Source organism: Acyrthosiphon pisum, chromosome X (assembly GCF_005508785.2).
Source record: "Acyrthosiphon pisum isolate AL4f chromosome X, pea_aphid_22Mar2018_4r6ur, whole genome shotgun sequence".
Lineage (NCBI taxonomy): Eukaryota > Metazoa > Arthropoda > Insecta > Hemiptera > Aphididae > Acyrthosiphon > Acyrthosiphon pisum.
The window spans coordinates 120,349,889-120,360,209 of NC_042493.1; positions in this window are offsets into that span (position 1 = coordinate 120,349,889).

Genomic DNA, 10,321 nt, shown 5'->3' on the forward strand with positions numbered 1-10,321 from the left:
TTTAATATTTTTCAACTGTTATTGTAACAATATACCAGGAGCCTTGTATTACATTTTTACACTTTTGGGCCCAACAGATAAAACTTTATTGATATTTATAGAAAAAAAAAAAACTAAAAAAATTGAAAACCGAAAATGTCGGTAAACAGCTCAAAAAGAGTCAAAATATTTTGAAAATTTTATCAAGTATAGGAATTGATAAAATATACATTCAGTGAAATTTTCATGTATATACAGTTATTCGTGTTTGAATTACAACAAAATAAGAAAATCGCTACACGAGAAATCGAGTGAATATCTAATGTTGTAAAAATTTGAATTTAAAAAGCTCATAAAAATTTAATTTGACTTTCTTAGAGACAATTTTTTTGGTAAGGTAAATAATCTAATAAGGAATCTTGTGTTACATTTTAAAATCTTAGATTTAAAAAGAAAAATTTTTACGAATTCTTAACTCAAAATAACTTTCTAAATTTCGTGAATTTTTCATATTTTGTCATTTTTTGATCTTTAAATACTAATAAAAAAAAAAAATTGTGACTAAGGATTTTGAATATTTTTCAAATATCATTGTAACAATATAGTAGGAGCCTTGTGTTAAATGTTCAAGTATTTTTACTCAACTGTATAAAAAATGGAAATATAAACAACCAGTTAAAATTTCATGTATCTGCGGTCATTTGTCTTAAAGTTACACAAAAAAAAATATCTATTTTTGTTAAAAATCGATATTGCGTAAAAATTCCCATCTTTCCTTAATTTTTCTTTTGTTTTTCACGGCGCTTTTTAAAACTACTGGAAAAATTCCCCCTTCCCACCAAGTACCAACTAGATTCACTTTCCCATCAGAAAAGATACCGTTGAAAAAAATCCAAGCACTTTTACTGTCCTTATAAGGTGATGACCTGATAAAAAAAAATTAATAACACACATCGTTGTAAAATCAATACTTCATCGTTCTACTCAGAATCTAAAATGTTCCTAATTTAAAATTAATTTAATATAGGTACCTAGATGAGCGGAGGACATTATATAGCATATAATATAATAATGTTAATGTATAATGTATCATTGTATAAAAAGGTATGAGTACCTACCTGCTTTATTACAATTATTAATTGTACATCCTTCAAGCTTTATTTTAAATTATTATAAACTCGGTTGCTAATTAATAATTATCTATAAATCGTACGGACAACTGTGTAAAAGTCAAATCTTATATTATTGTGAACTGTATTTGATATCTTGAAAATATCAGTTTTTTTCAAATTATAAATATGATTCATTTTAAAAACGGAAAGTGTTTCATACCATCTACATAAAGTTTTCTGCTGAATTCAGATATATTTTCATAATTAAGTCAAAACAACAAGTAAGTTAACGTAAAATTCGTGTAATGAATTTTATATTATTATCGAGTAATTGGCACGTGCATACATAACGAGAGTGGTACAAGCATTGAATTCACTGATAATCATTTACACGTTGATTCCGGAAGTTTACGACTTGATTAAAAATTGTCTAAATGTTGCCCCTATTATAATAGACGTAGCGAGACCTCTTAAGAGGATCGTAGCAGACGTATTTTTCATACGTTGTAGACCAATAAGCGATGGTAAATTACACCTACTTAGGATTGTCCAAATTAAATTTTTATACACGTATCGTTGACAAAATATTTAGGCTTTTTAGGCAGAAAATGTCTTAAAGGACCTTAAGGTAGGTAACGATTTTTTTTCAAAACCCTATGAAATAATTAATTAACATTTGTATTTATTTTGGACACATATCAAAAAAGAGATTCCTAAAGAGCATAATACAGAATGATTCATTAAGCGTAAAACACTCATTAACTCAAAAAGTATTAGTGTTTTTGAAAATCGTTATTTTTTCAATAACTTGAAACTATGTTTTTCAAAAACATTAATACTTTTGGAGATAATGAGTGTTTTACGCTTAATGAATCACTCTGTATAGTCTAGATTCTAGAAGCTTATAAATTCAACATTTTTTTTTCGAAATTCCAATCCAAAATCGGGAAGTTTGTTTGACCTAGTAGTTTTCATATAGTTATGCAAACAAGAATATACTTATTTTTCACGAAGTATTGACATTTGAGGGTGCGTACGAGAGTTACATCCGGTGACGGTTTCCCGCAGCGATTCTCGGAAACACACACTAATAATCATTTATACTACTCACATATTATATACTCACATGTATATTATATACATAGCTAAAATATTCATGTCATGTTAATTGTCTAAATATTACACCTTAAAACATGATACGCTGGAGCCCCCTTAAGGGTTTCGTGCCGGTTTTTCCAATTTTCCGAAATTCTATACAATTTCAAAATAATATTTTATATTTTAGTTACCTACCACCTTAATTATAATACTTTCCATTAATCTACAGCTCGATACATATTTAGGCGGTGTTGATACGGTGTATTATATCAACGAAATGCCTGTAGAATAGTCGGATTTCGTTAATTTTTTTTTATTTAAAAGAAGAGAACATTTTTTAGGTCGGATCAAAGGCTGAATTTTTATTTTAGGAAAATACATTTTAAAAATAATAAATATTGTGCATTATTCAAATAATTCGATAACAACAGCGCCATTTACATTCACCTAATCGTTTTTAACTTTAATGTCTGTGTGAAGAACTGACCCTGGCAGCTGCTCAATTTCCTAGTTAGATAGCACTGCCATATACAATTTAGAATGATGAAAAGCATAGGGACGAACCTCCATCGGATTATTTTTTAGGAAAAATTATTGAAGATTATATAATGACAGCGGCTCAGAGTGTAATTGCACAGTAGTACAGTGGCTAAGTCCTCCCTGAAAATAAATCTACGATTTTTCGTTTTTCAATTATCAACTAAATAAGAGATTCAATATTTCGATGAGAACTCGTTAATTTACGTGTAAATATAAAAATAATGCACACTAGTTGAAAATATTTGTGTTCAGTAGATATTTTATATTTATTTTATTTTTATTCTTTATTTTATATTTTATACATATTTTGAACATAATAATTTTATGTAAAATACAATAATTTACACTTGAATTTCGTTGGCAGGTCGACGTCTGATTTAAACCCCAAAATAGAGTCGTGCATGCAATTGCGTAATAGTAATATAGTATATTATTATATTGTATGCACATAGAGTTATTAGTTCCAACTCGACTGGTATAGTATTATCCGCGATTACGATTTAGCACTGCATAACGAAAGTTCTTTTACTTAAAGTTTAGGAAATTTCGGTTGCCATAAGACACTATGTAGCAGTACAGTAGTAAATCATATTGTGTTGATGCCATATGCTACATAATTGTTATATATTTTGTGAAAAAACGGTCATTATTCGATGTATGTGTATACGATAATGTTATAAATTTTACAGATAATAAATATACTTGACCCGACACGTCCATCCGTTTTTAAAACAAATGATTTAAATAACATAAAAAACGGTAAGTAGTTTAAAACAGAAAAATACAATTTATGAGCACATTACTTATAACTTAACAGTACCTACCGGCAACTCTTACCTATTTATTAGAATTTTTGTTACAATATATACATTTCTGATCCTAAACAAATTTATAAAACTAAATATTAAAATTATAATAAATAGATTATAAATTAATTGATTTTTTTATATTAAATAAATAATAAAATTATAATAAATAATATTTTTATATTATTAGGAAGTCACAACTATTACGCTCACTCGGCAAAACAATTAATAATTATCGCATTTAAACAATTATTATTATAATGACGTGTGTAGGTCTATATACCTATTACGAAAAAAATGTATTTTACAAAATATACATAAAAATATGCAATTATCAAAATATCATGATAGAACTTGGAACAGCGGCGTGTTGACCGTGATTTTGAAGGACAGTTACCCGATAATTTTAAAGGGGTGGGTGGCCGGGTGTCGTGTGGAGTACTAAATTTAGTGAGAAATATTGCAGTAGGTACAAGACTAATTTCATCTGAATATGAAATTTAATGCGAATGATAACTATTAACACATTGACGGTCACACCGTGTAATAGAAGTCATGTTTTTTAAGTCATTGGATACCACGAATGCCACACCAATTTCCATAGCAATGGACTGATTCAAATTGACGGTAAAATGACAGAATTTGTTATAATGCTATAAAAGTATGACCATCAATAATGTGTTAATAAGTATATACTTATGCATGTGATTCCTCATTTGTTTTACAATAAAAATTTAAAAATAATAATGTAAAATTTTTACGATTTTTATCATTTAATCGAAAATGATAACACCCATTACTATAAACTAGGTACCCATTGACAAGGTCTACTCAACAGCAGAGTGGTTACCAATACCTTCCCCTTTTTTAATTTATATTATACTTATTTTTATAATTTTTAATTGAAACTATTTATGAGTAAGTATTATTAAGGCATTGTGAGTATGACTGATTGGGTACTATTGAAAGACTTTTCAAGAAAATATGATTTATTACAAACAACTTTCAAACATTCTTTATTCAATTAAATGTATAACCAGTAAAGTAACGTATTACCTTTATAAATATATGACTGAGCTTTGACGTTTACAAGTTGACAACTAAAATATGTGGATCTATAAAAGAAAAATAAGTGTTACAATAATTGTACAGGGACAAATGTAACACATGTTTTTGTTTTAAATTACTTATAGCATTATTTAATTGTTTATGCTTTTTTAACAATAAATAATACAACAAAAATGCATCGAATAAACATAAATGTCAAATTTATAAACAATAGGTATACTTAATATTTTTTAACAAATTAATGCAATTTATTCTTACTTTATTTTTGTAATAAATACGTATCTATGTATGTTGTCCAGTGTTCGGATTAGATAAGTATTTTTTTATCTAGATAAAGATAAAGATAATACAACTCAAATGTATTTAGATAGAGATAAAAGATAACTTAATTCATATTTATCTAGATAAAGATAAAGATAAATACTTTTTTATCTAGATAAAAAAAAAGATACAATTATTTTTTAAATGGTTATAATTTTTGGTATATTTTAGTTGGGCACTAGGAACATAATACTAATAATGATATAAATAAAAATAATTAAGTGAATAGGTATTGTGTTTTTTTTTGGTTTATTATTAATAATAAATAATAGTAGATATCCTTCAGAAAAAAATTTAAAGTATTAAATAATTAAATCTCTTATTCTATATTCCTTAAATTCAATAAAATATATAAATCCAATACATTTTATTGAATAAATTACCAAATCTAAAATTTTTTTACTTAATAATTCATATAAACATAATAGAATGTCCAAACATCAATTTAGAAAATGTTTAAAATACATTCCAAATACTTTTGAGATCTCAAATAAGTAATAAATAAACAGTTAAACATATTATGCTAGTACACGGCATATTGCGGCACATATAAGTAAATTACATATTAAATTAAAATTAAATTATTTTTAATAAACTGTTTAAAACATAGTTTAAGCATTGTTTTTAACTGTTTCACTGCTTATATCAACTGTCTCATTATAGACTAATGTCTACTACTATAACTTTTATAGATAAAATAAACAGTTTTGTTTATTTTTTCACATAAATGAAAATATATTACGTGAAAATCGCAGAAAATTTTAAAACCCATATATCCAGACTTGGGTAAATGCTTGAATACTTATGAAAAAAAGTATTTAGAATATCTATTCAAAAACTTAAAATACTTTTACTTTTACTTAAAATACTTTTTAATGTTTATTTTAAATATTAAACCAATGTTACTTTTTTTCGGGAAAATGTGCCAACATAATATAATATAATTTAGTAATTCTAAATAAAATATAATTGAAGTTGTTGATAATTAATTCAAAATTTTGAAACGTGTATAATATCGTAAAACAAAAAAACAATTACAATTGTAAATAAAATACTTTAAAAAAAATATTATAAACATTCATTCGGAATACTGTTGGAAAAAGTATTTTAAAAGTATTCCGAATATTGTACTTGAAATAGTTTATTGCATAATATTATACGTTATTATACGTTATAGTCCTAATACTGCACTAATTATTAACATTTATTATTAACATTATAATCATTGAAGTAAGAGAACAACGAATCAAACGAAGCTTCATTTATATAAAACAAACAGGTCCGTGGACTTAGGTATATCATATATAAGTACTCGAGTAGCCCAAAGTCCCGAACAATGTTACAGGTACGCATTTGAACTGGGTAAATATGGTAACAGCATTAAGTTTCCGAGGAATGCTCTGCATTGTATCGCAAGCGTTACATTTAGACATCAAATCGAAATAGTTCTCTTTTGATAACAATATAATGTAAGCGCATATGTAATAATAATAATAATAATAATATGACTCGTTCTTAAGTATTTCTGTCACATTTCTATATTATTATTATTAATTATGGTGGCAACAGCTGATGACGATGACATAATAACGAGTGCATACAATTATATTAATTTATATTCTATTGCGTAACAATCAAGACAAAATATGCGACCGACCAAAAAATGTTTTCAGTATAGGTAGATATAATTATAATGTTATTAATATGATATCAGCTATACACCACGGGGGTGGGTGGGCACACGTTTATAAATATTTAATTGTGCGGTATATGAAAGTTTCGAACAATGTAGGAGGTACCTCATACCTGTGTTGAATTCGTTTGCGCATTCATAATATAGTTGTCGGTAGCTGTTCCCCTACGCCGTGTATAAAATATGTATAATAATAATAATAATAATAATAAATTATATACATTTTTTCGTGGTAACGAAATCAACGTCGTTCGTTCAATCGGTAGGTATGTTTTTATTTATCTTTTATTCGTTTAGAATCAAAACAGTATGATCTGATCAAAACGAGCGGAGCGATTCGAATTTAGCGCGCTATAAAAGGTGATTTGGGAAAAATTTGGCCCGGGCGATGAGTGTATCGATTTTACAGTATTCTGTGATCAAAATATTTTGACTGTTTTGCAGTGGTTTTGAGGCAAGAGAAATGTTCAATTTTAGATTTTAGAATGAATACGTTTTGATTCATTTACCGTGAATTGCTTAAAGTTAAAAAAAACGTAGGTATATTATTCCAATCCAACTTATTTTGAAATACTGTATAAAGTATAAACACTTTAATGTTATAGTCTACAATTTAGTTTTGGATTGGAAAAAAATTAAGTACTCTTGTATATAAACAAATTAACTTATTTTTAACTTAATAAAAAGTTAACAAAAAGTGTGTGTTAACTTTTTACTTAACCAAGTTAATCTATAATATTAAATTAACTTAATTTTTAACTTTTTGTTATTGGTGCATATTAACTGCAGAGTTAAAAAAAATCTTTTACTTGCCCAGCCTTGCTATTTTTATACAATACAAATAATTCTATTCTTGTAGGGACATGGAACATTTAACACCATTACATATGGGCCAGTCTGACCCTGCCCATGTGCATGGCCCAATGGCCAATGCCCCTTACTTTTTTGATAAAAATTCGTAATATGCCCTCACGGCAAAATATAATAACTTATATAATACAAAAGAAAAGCTGTCCGTTGGTATCCGGAAAAAATGAGAACGGCTGGACCGATTTGCCTCATTTTTCTTTTTAATGTTCGTAATATTGTGAATGGGATTTTTACTGAAAAAAAAGTTGGTAAAATTCCTCGGAAAATTCGGAAATTCGGAAATCCGAAATGCCTTGTTACATTGAGATTTTTGCGTAGGTTTAAATGACACAGATTAGGTGTATATAATATAATACTGATTGGATAAAATAATTTAACTTTATAATAAGAGTGAAAATCCAAAACTTGGGATTGCCAAAATTTCGAAAATCGAGTTAAACATCGATTGTTATGGGAAAAAATGTGAGGAATTCGATTTTGCAGTCAGAATTAAATTGTATCAATTACTTTTGTGAATATAATCGTTTTTAAAACTGATTTTCAATACATAATGTGATATTGAATTAAAAATGAATACATGATTCCTCATCAGTTAAACACAAAAAAAATCGTTACAATTTTCTTGTAGGTAGGTATTTTTTATTTAACGATAAATCGATTAGTTGGATAATATTAAATAAACCTTACAATATATAAGATTGGTCCAGCTAAAACAAATTCGGTATAGGTAATAGACGCGTTTAAACTTCAAGACTACCCACGACAAAGTGAGCAAATATGAGCAACTAATAATTATATTTTTGTAATCTGCAGATTGTGGTCTAAGTGATATAGTTAATTTTGAGCAACAAGATCGATAATCGAAGTCAAAAGCGCCCTCTAGAAAATCATCCTCATGTTATTTAACCAAAAAAAAATTAATAAAATCACCCATCTCTACGCGGCGTAAGTATAAAGCGTGTTTTGAGCAAATTTAAGTCAATATAGAATAATACCGGGTGATTCTTTCATCAAACAACATTCAATATTTCAAAAAATTGAGTTTTTTTTGAAAATATTTTTTTACATAGTTTTAAGTCGCTTATAAAACAACGTTTTTATTAAAAAATTATATTTGTAAGTCATCGCGATGAATGTTTTCAATGTTTTCGACGACAAATCATTCCACACGAAAAATGATTATGAGCGGTGACGGTGTGTCAGCCATATTCTAATATAACTGTAAGTATAGTAAACTTATGAATAATATAGAAAACAATAATTGAACATTTTTATAAAAATCGAATATATTGTCACGGATCAAAAAGAGTTAAAATATTTTGATGAGTATATCATCGATGGAAAATGTTGACATAGAATATATTTGTTGAAAATCTCGAGCGTCTATGGCGAGCGTTTTTTAATTACAACACAAAATATCAATAATTGATTAATGGGAATTTGTTAGTTCATCGGCAAATATCGAATACTTAAAGAAAACAATTTTGATTTCAAAAGCACATAAAGAATTGATGTTACTTTCTGGTAAGTTTTTTTAGATTTTTTTTTTATCCTGTATACAAAATGACTGCCAGTAGGAGTGCTTCGATTTCAACATAATATTATTTTAGTACCTTATCTTTCAGCAAATTGGATCAAGATGATACTTTAGGGGGATAATTTTTCATTTTAATTTCTAACGCTTTGCTTATCACCATATAGAAACCAATAAAAAATTAAAATATCAATTCAACTTAGATACAGGCTATAATAAATAATAAAAAAGGTGGGTAAGTGGATGTCGCTCTGCTGTACAGTAGGTTACAAGTGGATCACTGTATAATGGATAGTATTAAATTTGAATTCAATGATATAATATCACTGTATAAGAAAAACGATTCTGAACAGAGACGGTTTGTCAGTCTAGATATTAGACATACCTATTATAGGTATACTTATCTATAGTATTAAAAAAAAAAATTGATCTATATTAGGTATCAATAATAAATTCCAAATTAATCATATCACAATATCCATTAGGTAACGCGTTATACATCAACAACAAACCGTGGTACTATCATAGATATATAATAGTATACTTTAGAAGTTTCAAGTACCCACGAACCTAACCTACTGCAGAGCAGAGCGACAAACACTTGCCCAACTTTTTTTAAATGATCCCATTTTGTTTAAATACTAAATTTGATACCAGTAACACAAATCATTATACTTACATTGTGGCTTGTACCATCTATAGCCATATAATAATAATTTATGTTATACAAACACTATATTTATTATTTTATACCATAATGGCTATCTAATTTTTTAGCTCTGCAATAGAGCGTTGTTACATACATTTATTATAGTCAATCTATATTATATATTATAAAATAAAAACCATAAAATACACCAAAATAAATAGTCATTAAATAGTCGCCCATTCATTGTTAGTCACACCACTGGATTTGGTTCATACTATAGGTACCTACTCATAACTCATAAGTCATAAGTCATGATTCATTTGAATTGTACATCCCCTTTTAGTGAAAGTGTTTAGACTTTCTTCAACAGTATCTTTTCTGATGGGAAAGTGATTATAGTTGGTAGTTTAGTGGTCAAAATTAATCATTTTCCAGTAGCTTTCATAATCTATGTATCATAACATTTTCTAAATATTTTAACTTATTTTGAGCTGTTTACGGACATTTTAGATTCTGAGTGGAACGATGAATGTATTGATTTTACGATGATGTGTGTTTTTTTTTTTTTATTTTTTTTTTGTGTCTGTGTACACGATAAGTAGTCGAAATAATGCTTCGATTTTCAACTTCAGTATCTTGTTCGATTGGAAA